This window comes from Pinus tabuliformis, chromosome 1_2, assembly GCF_031772625.1.
Source record: "Pinus tabuliformis cultivar Carrire ecotype Pingquan chromosome 1_2, CPIR1, whole genome shotgun sequence".
In the NCBI taxonomy this organism is placed as follows: Eukaryota; Viridiplantae; Streptophyta; class Pinopsida; order Pinales; family Pinaceae; genus Pinus; species Pinus tabuliformis.
In genome coordinates this window covers 1,125,868,156-1,125,876,294 of record NC_142298.1, presented here as the reverse complement: position 1 = coordinate 1,125,876,294, position 8,139 = coordinate 1,125,868,156, and the positions used below count along the sequence as shown (strand labels likewise).

The window sequence follows — 8,139 nt, the reverse complement described above, 5'->3', positions numbered from 1 at the left end:
TTGGTCTTTGTAACTACATGCCTATTTTAAATTTGCACACTTGTTCTTTTAAATGGGAGTAAAACGCTACTTGCTTTGACTTATCATTCCATGGGCACTTCACGATGTCGTTGGGCATCGTTGCGACGCGGTTTTGTAATTTACGTAAGTTTTCGACGATCAACGCACCTTCTCCTATGTGTTGAATGCGTTAAAGGCTCCAATTTTTTAGGCCGATAGGCCTTCCTTGGGAACAGACTTTCGTCGTTCCTTTGTCTCCGGTGCTGACACGTGGCCTTATGCTCCACAGTTGTGTGGCCGTGCTTGATATCCGGGTTGTAGACTGATCAATTACCCTTGCATTTTTCACCCAGCGATGCTTACCCAGCACTTCCATGCATCCCTAGGATTCCTCTAACGGTCACAAGGAATCCTATGCAAAATATGCACAGAATGCTCATGCCGCAGCATACACTTGCCGCGGAACGATAGGCTACACATAGCATGATATTGGTTGTCCTCCCTTAATATTGGAAGCAGAGAACAGCAAAAAACCCCCAGTCAAAAGGAATAGCAATCCAGGAGTGAGGATTCTGGGAAATCGTCTCTACGATTCTGTGAATGGCCAAACCTGTCACTGGTGCCGTCAGAAGACTGTGGAGGACCATGTTCAGTGTAGTCGCTGCCCCATCAGGTTCTGCGGTTTGTGCTTGAAGAACAGGCATGGAGAGGACATATTGATTGAAATGCATGAGGGGAATGCCTGGGTCTGTCCCAAATGCAGAAATGGCTGCGGTCCTGGCTGCAATCAATGGTAATCCCATATACCCAACTTAATAATTTTAGGGTTTGATCGAAGTCAGGGTTGAACTTCGATTTTGTAATTCAAGTGATCCAGCTGAAGTGTTTCAGCGATTGATTAAAGCTAGGGTGAGATGCTCAATTTTCCTAGGCTTGTAGCTCGGAACATCCGACTGTAATATTTCACTGATTGGTTGATGCTCAGGCTAATGAAGCGAGGGTTAATAGTTCAACTTTCAAAATGCACAAATGAAATAATGTAGTGATTGTTGGAAGCTTATTAGGGATTTTTTATTATTTTTATTTTATAATAATTTAATTTTTATAATTTTTAAAACACCCAATTGTAGTGTACCGTTGATGGGTTGAAGATGATGGCTCATGAACCTTTTCTTTCAAGCCCCAAGGATTATACCAATTGAAGCGGTGCAACGATTAGCCCAATTGAAGCCTAAAAGCCTAGATGTCTAGGGGAGAGCCTTTCAACTACCTTACAGCCGTACAAGCTTTAGTTGAATGTTCATTTCTCATCTGTAGCAATAAATATGAACTGCGCGGCTCGCTACGCTCAACAGAGGGCCGCCTTGACACTACCTATCTAGAGATAGACAATACACAGCTTAATCTTCACAGATATAAGACAGCTCTTAATTACATAGCCAGAGAGAAGAGATGACAGCAGAAGCTTGCCAGAGATCAGCTTGGATTATGCTATTACAAGAAATCTGCTTTTTTATGCATTGATTTAGTGATGAATCAAAGAGATTAGCTTAGTGAAAGGATGGTATTGGCTTAGTGAAAGGATTATCTACTTGATAGCCTAGATAGACAGGAAGAGATAGCCTATTTATTATGCAGTAGTTACTAGATAGCATATTTCTTATGTACTAGATAGAGCTGTTCTCTTTTCACTAGATAGATATGAAGGAGGATACTTTTGCAGAGCGTATAGATGATAAAGAGATAGCCTAGATATTTACTATTAGGGATTTGATAGCCTATATTTCATTTACTGGCCTTCCTTCGGAACAGACTTTCGTCGTTCCTTTGTCTCCTGTGCTGACATGTGGCCTTATGCTCCACCATAAATGATGTCCCTTGCTGCCCACAGTTGTGTGGCCGTGCTTGATATCCGGGTTGGCGATATTTCTCTAACTTGAAAGGATATGTCTCACTAGGACCAACAAAATAATACCCATGCTGCCTTGATTGCCAGTGTATATGCCTGCAGCCATTCTAGAACTTTTACTTCCATCTTTATTAGGCAACGACATGTTCTCACCATGGCTTGGGAGGTCTGTACTAGCTGCTTAAATGTTTTTGAACATTACCTGCAGCCTGCTCCCTATTTTGTTCAGGTTTTTCTGTTATGGCATCATATTTAAGCTGTGATTTGGGAGCTACCATAGTGCCTTCATGCACCACTTCGTGGAAGCATAGATTCATTGACCTGCCACAAAAGTCTTGCCCTTTTTTGCATGTTGTTCTTTGTAATTGTCGACAGGCCATCCCTGGTAGTCAGGGTTTTTTACCCAAACTTTCTACAATGTTTCTCCATCTTCTTCAGAGCAGTTAACATATATTGGATTCCCTTTTATTCACTCAATACCGTCATTACTTTTCTGCCCATAACGAGGTTTGTTCTTTTTGCCAGTGTATATGCCTGCAGCCATTCTAGAACTTTTACTTTCATCTTTATTTGGCAACGACATGTTCTCACCATGGCTTGGGAGGTCTGTACTAGCTGCTTAAATGTTTTTGAACATTACCTGCAGCCTGCTCCCTATTTTGTTCAGGTTTTTCTGTTATGGCATCATATTTAACAAACCTTTACTCAAGTTTCGTTTCCTGTGTCAAATTTTATTTATTCACCGTCTAAACCCCAATTTTGACTATAAAGCTATTTAACAAACCTTTACTCAAGTTCCGTTTCGTGTGTCAAATTTTCGCTGCGCAAGACGCAAGTACATCCCAATATATTTTGATCCAGCTTCCAACTTCGTCCAAGAATTATGGAGGTAAAACAAACAGGTGCGAGTCCATCATATGGAGGTAAAAAAGAGCAGGTAGATGACTTCCCACACCACTTCGTGGAAGCATAGATTCATTGACCTGCCACAAAAGTCTTGCCCTTTTTTGCATGTTGTTCTTTGTAATTGTCGACAGGCCATCCCTGGTAGTCAGGGTTTTTTACCCAAACTTTCTACAACGTTTCTCCATCTTCTTCAGAGCAGTTAACATATATTGGATTCCCTTTTATTCACTCAATACAGTCATTACTTTTCTGCCCATAACGGGGTTTGTTCTTTTCTATAGATTCTAATCGGAAAGTGGAGGTTGTATTCTTCCATATAAGGTGAAATATTACTTACTTGTAAACTATTAAATATTACTTTTGATATATTTAAAATATATTATTTTTAGTGTTATAACCCAATTTCCAAAATTACTTCTAACATGTTACCAATTCACCGTAGCTTAATAGCTTAGGGTGTTTGTTGTCCAAGAAAGTTTTTTAGGCACCGATATGTTCTCACCATGGCTTGGGAGGTCTGTACTAGCTGCTTAAATGTTTTTGAACATTACCTGCAGCCTGCTCCCTATTTTGTTCAGAGGCATATTTCTCTGTTTTTCCAGGACACAAATGGGTGCTAGAATGGTTGACTGGCCTGTCTCCATCGTCTCCAACATAAGTAGGAGCTCATTTAGACACCACTCTGATTCGGCATAATGAGGAGAACGGCAAGGGCTAACATTCACTGCAATTTCAAGAGTGCGGTCTCTGGCAGACATACACATCAATCCAGCATTCCCATTCTCCCGCATTGCACAGATGCACAAGAATCCATATCTTAAGCGTAGACAGCAAGAGGAATCATTCCTTGCATCAAAATCTATTGAGAATAATACACTTTAACCAATCGTACAACCTTTCATCCAGAATTACCCACATGGTAAACACCACTCACTACATAACGAAGTTTCACATATACTTGCTTGCTATTACATTTAGTTTCATATGATTTTATAAACGTTTGGAATCGTTAATTTATTTCGAATATTCAAACAAAATCGTCAAACATATTCATTGTCACTTACAATGTTTCCTTTTTGGACGACAACAGGTATGAATACATGCTACCTACGAAGGTTGTACGAGTGTTGCGAAGAAATTCAGCAACAAGAACTTACGCTTCAAGATATGCAGACAAGGATCCTGCCACAACAATCAATGCCACTTTACCGTTTGCGCCCAGCCATCAAGTTGTTAAAAAAAATAAGGCAAATACTTAAGATGACAATTCACATTCATGAAAGGGACGCACACAGGCAAATGCGCCATCAATTGCAGGAACAGCTCGCACAATATGGCACCACAATAAACACTCACTGGTGTTGCCGATGCCATGGCCCATCATGCATATATGATTAGCTGCACATGCTCAAACACATCTCTACATAATAGAATGCTTTTATTGTACATATGTTTAGAAGCCAACAAATACTTTCATTGTATATATGTTTAGTTATATCTTTCCAAACACATCTCCATGTCTAGAGTGACTTGTCCCTGTCGACTTCAGGATCTTCAGATTATTACGGAAGTTGAGCATTTTAGCTCTGGACCAAACTCTGTTGTTTTGTTCTCGTTTTGTCAAGATCTATTTATGCAAATCATGGAATTACAGAGTTTTGTATGACTGTGAATGTAATCAGTAAATTGGTTGGGCATTCTCTTTTCCTTGTAGTATACATATATGAACTCTGGTATTTTATGGCTAAACATTTCGCTTGAAATAGTTCTGCAACCATCTCTTGCATGTTCGGCATGTAAATAATTCCATTTCTGAAATCACAAATGAATCTTGTCCGTGCAACAAATATGCATACAATTTTTAGACAACAATGCCATTTCTTCCTCATCATGTTGACAATCCATTTTTCTCATAGATTTAATAGAGTCTTCTTATGTGTTCTATATGTTTTTAGGAAGATATTCTGTAGACATGAAATATCTGTATAATCAATTTCTAAATGAATTAATGAAATTTAATTCAGAAAACTGTTATATGATGTTTTCTCAGCTTCTCTAACCCGAGTCTGTGAATGTCGAAGAGCATCTAATAAGTCTGACTTCCTGGTATAATCAGCTTCCAGATATTCTGTTTCTCCATCGGAGCTGGTTAACCTGCGATTGTATTCGCCAAACAATAATGACTAGCTTGAGCCACCAAGAAAATAAGAATAAATTACCAATACCCAGATTTATTAGCAAGAATCCTTTGTAAATGACACCTTCATGTTATGGTTATCACTATATCTTTAATGCAGGGTTCTCCATGTATTGCATGTTTATAAACTCTCTAAGACTCAAAAGGGACATTGAATGGATGTGCCAATATAGTTTGCCAATTTATCATGGACTTTTGTTCACGTTCTGTGAAAGAGATTTTTTGTAAATATACATATTAGCTTTTGCAAAGAACAAGAATTACAAAGACAAAAATGCCCCTCCTTATCAAGTATATTTTACGCACCTTTGAAAAATAGTATTTTATGAGACATCATGGGGCAACCAAACTCACCTAATGATTCTCTCTCGGTAATCAGTGGAGGATGATTTATGGGCAACTTCTGATTCGGTGGCTTCTGAAGTTGAGGGCGAATGGCCATAAAGTAACAAGGAGTTCAAGCCCTTCTCTTCTTGATATGGAGATTTGAACCTACCAATAGAAGTTGAAAAAACTGCATCTTTGGATTTAGACATGTCCATCTCTTTAAATTTGTCACTGCTTTTAAAAGGTGCACTCCCGTGCCAGATCACAATTTTGCAAGCTCCCTTTGATCAGCTCTACACCACCTAATTCCACCCTTCTCATAAGATTTTGCATTTGTACAGTTCAGATAGTGGTTTATGGAACCTTCAAGCCCAGTACCATCCATCAACTTATCCATTGTCCATGCCTGATCTTGACAACCATCAACAGCGGAAGCTGTATGATCTTTACTTCCATTCACTTTCTTGACTTTGTTAAAGGCAGAGTTTTCCTCATTCACTTCCCGTGGGCAGCATGTATCATTTTTGCTTTGTCCACATGTTTGTCCATTGGAACAATTACTCAAATCTGAGTCTGTACATGCAGGTAATTGAGCTTCAGTGATGCTCAATTTCCTACTGTACAAAGAGTCACAACCAAAATTGATCTTCCCTTGAAAGTCAGGCTAAAATTGTAACCACCATTTCTCATCCAGTGAGAGGCTTGGATTCATCTTGATCCAACTAGCTCTGTAATCAGATATTGCACCAACGGGAAATTATATTTGAAAGCAAACGGGTTCTGAACCACCAACTATAATCTATCTGCAATAGTGCAAAGCATATCAAAGAAAAGAATTCCATTGAAGGTCACTCTCCCTCTCTCTCTCTCTATATATATATAGTTCAATGGGTTGGTGCCAGTATTGCCAGGACATTATTAGTACTCCAACAGACTATGGAAGTCCCAAGTTTGATTCCCACAAAGTCAGGCATGCTTAGAATGGGGAAAAGTGTCTGGGAGTATCCTAGCGATTTATTTCCGATGATGTGTGTACGTGTGCAAATAATAGAAATAAAACAAAGAATTATAACACATAAAATGTGCAAGAACACACACTCACTCGAGTGTATCCACATTTCATATCTTTTCAATTGGAGGCAAGCATCATGAAGATGCTACAGGGCTCAAACATGGATGCAGAACAGAAAAAAGAACAAATGATAGGAGGAATGCGGTTCCTTAGTATATACCTTTGTGGAAATGTGCATGTCCCAGTACCTGTCATCACAAAATCCATCAAGGAAGATTTGCATGAGTGCAATGCATTCTCCAGTCTCACACAATTTCAAGCCTCAATTTGTATATCATGTTAACCCATGAAGGGAAGATTTTCGAAAATGTATAATGTCAAGCATATTAATCACAGTCAAATATCTTGAATCTACCAGAACCAAAACGTCTTTTATATTCATATAAACTGGAACAGTAAAATTTGCAGAAGACAGAGTGGGTATAAAGGAAACTTAGTATGCATACCCTTAGCTTCTCATAACAAAATCAATAAAGAAAAAAATAATATGCAATATATCCAGGCATAAATGAAAGGTTGCATGCAGTTTTAAGACAGACAACAGGCAGGAAATGGGTCTATAATCATGTCACTTACTTATCATGGTGGAACCTACAATGGGAAAATGTATATCAGCGGAGGATGTAATTCCTGTCTTTAGTGAAATCTTTTGACTTTACTATGCTGTAGTCTAAATCCAGCAAGAATTGTTTTGGTTTTGATGGAAATGCACATATCAGATGTTAATTTTTACAAAAGTGGTTTTGAGTAGGAATATTAAAACGAACAATTTTACTGATTCAAACTTGCAGTTTTGACAAAGATTGACTGGCTCAATTTGGCTGATGGAAAACTGGAAAAGGATAAAAACGTAGTGTTTAGCCTTCTTCCATTGATATTCCCCTCAAAACCACTTTTGTACAGAACAACAATACATAATGACAAATGTTACCTTTGTTTTGTTTATGTTAGCATTGGAAGATTCTCAGTTTAGGTGAAAACTTAAAAGTCAGAGCCAATAATGGTATATGGAATAGTTACCTTTGTACAGGATGATATTTTTTCTTAATTTAGGAGACTAATTGTATGTCATGATGTTCATCTAAGTTATCTCTATATGAATATCTGTCATATCTATTTTCCCTGATGAGAGTTCACAGGAAATGTTGGAAAAGTTTCAAAATTCTACAGATTATACTAAAAAAGATATACGATATCTGTTAGTACTGTTTCAAGAAACGTTTGCCTTGAAAGCAATAGTGGTAATATGATTCCCACAACATGTCAGTCATGCAACTACCTTGATGTTCTATTGAATGTGAAAGAAGGAGCATTTTCAAAAGGGAAATGATCATCATCGTTTCTGGTTTTCGAGCTTCATTATGTGACGGGCATTCATCAGTGCCTTATTACATGAGATATACGTACAAACCCAAACATATCTAATATGCAAATACCCATTCTTTAAACTGAAAACAGTGTGTTTCAATACAAGAAATGAGGAAATAGGAGGACCATTTCTGCATATACAGGTCATCATGAAGGTCAGATTTTGCTGCTTCATAACAATATTTTATGCTACTTTTCAATGGATTTGTTCTATTTGGGATGATGAGAGTTCATTGATGCTCCCGTGAACTAGCCAATTGCTCTTTGTTCCATGGAAAACAAGGTTCAGGTGCCAAAGAAACAGAGCAGAGGAAGCAATGGTTAAATGACAATCCATATCTGACAAAGTTAAATTCTGGA

General features: G+C 38.2%; 1 long non-coding RNA gene and 1 pseudogene across 1 annotated transcript; one reads left to right on the top strand and one right to left on the bottom strand.

The window, feature by feature from the left end:
• The first annotated feature begins 361 nt into the window (after positions 1 to 361).
• Positions 362 to 4,332, top strand: LOC149210103 (uncharacterized). Its single transcript, XR_016252272.1, has 2 exons — positions 362 to 793; positions 3,906 to 4,332. It is a non-coding gene; the product is annotated as an uncharacterized LOC149210103 (long non-coding RNA).
• A 498-nt stretch (positions 4,333 to 4,830) lies between these two features.
• On the bottom strand, positions 4,831 to 6,187 carry LOC149210102 (uncharacterized; annotated as a pseudogene).
• Positions 6,188 to 8,139: the final 1,952 nt, after the last annotated feature.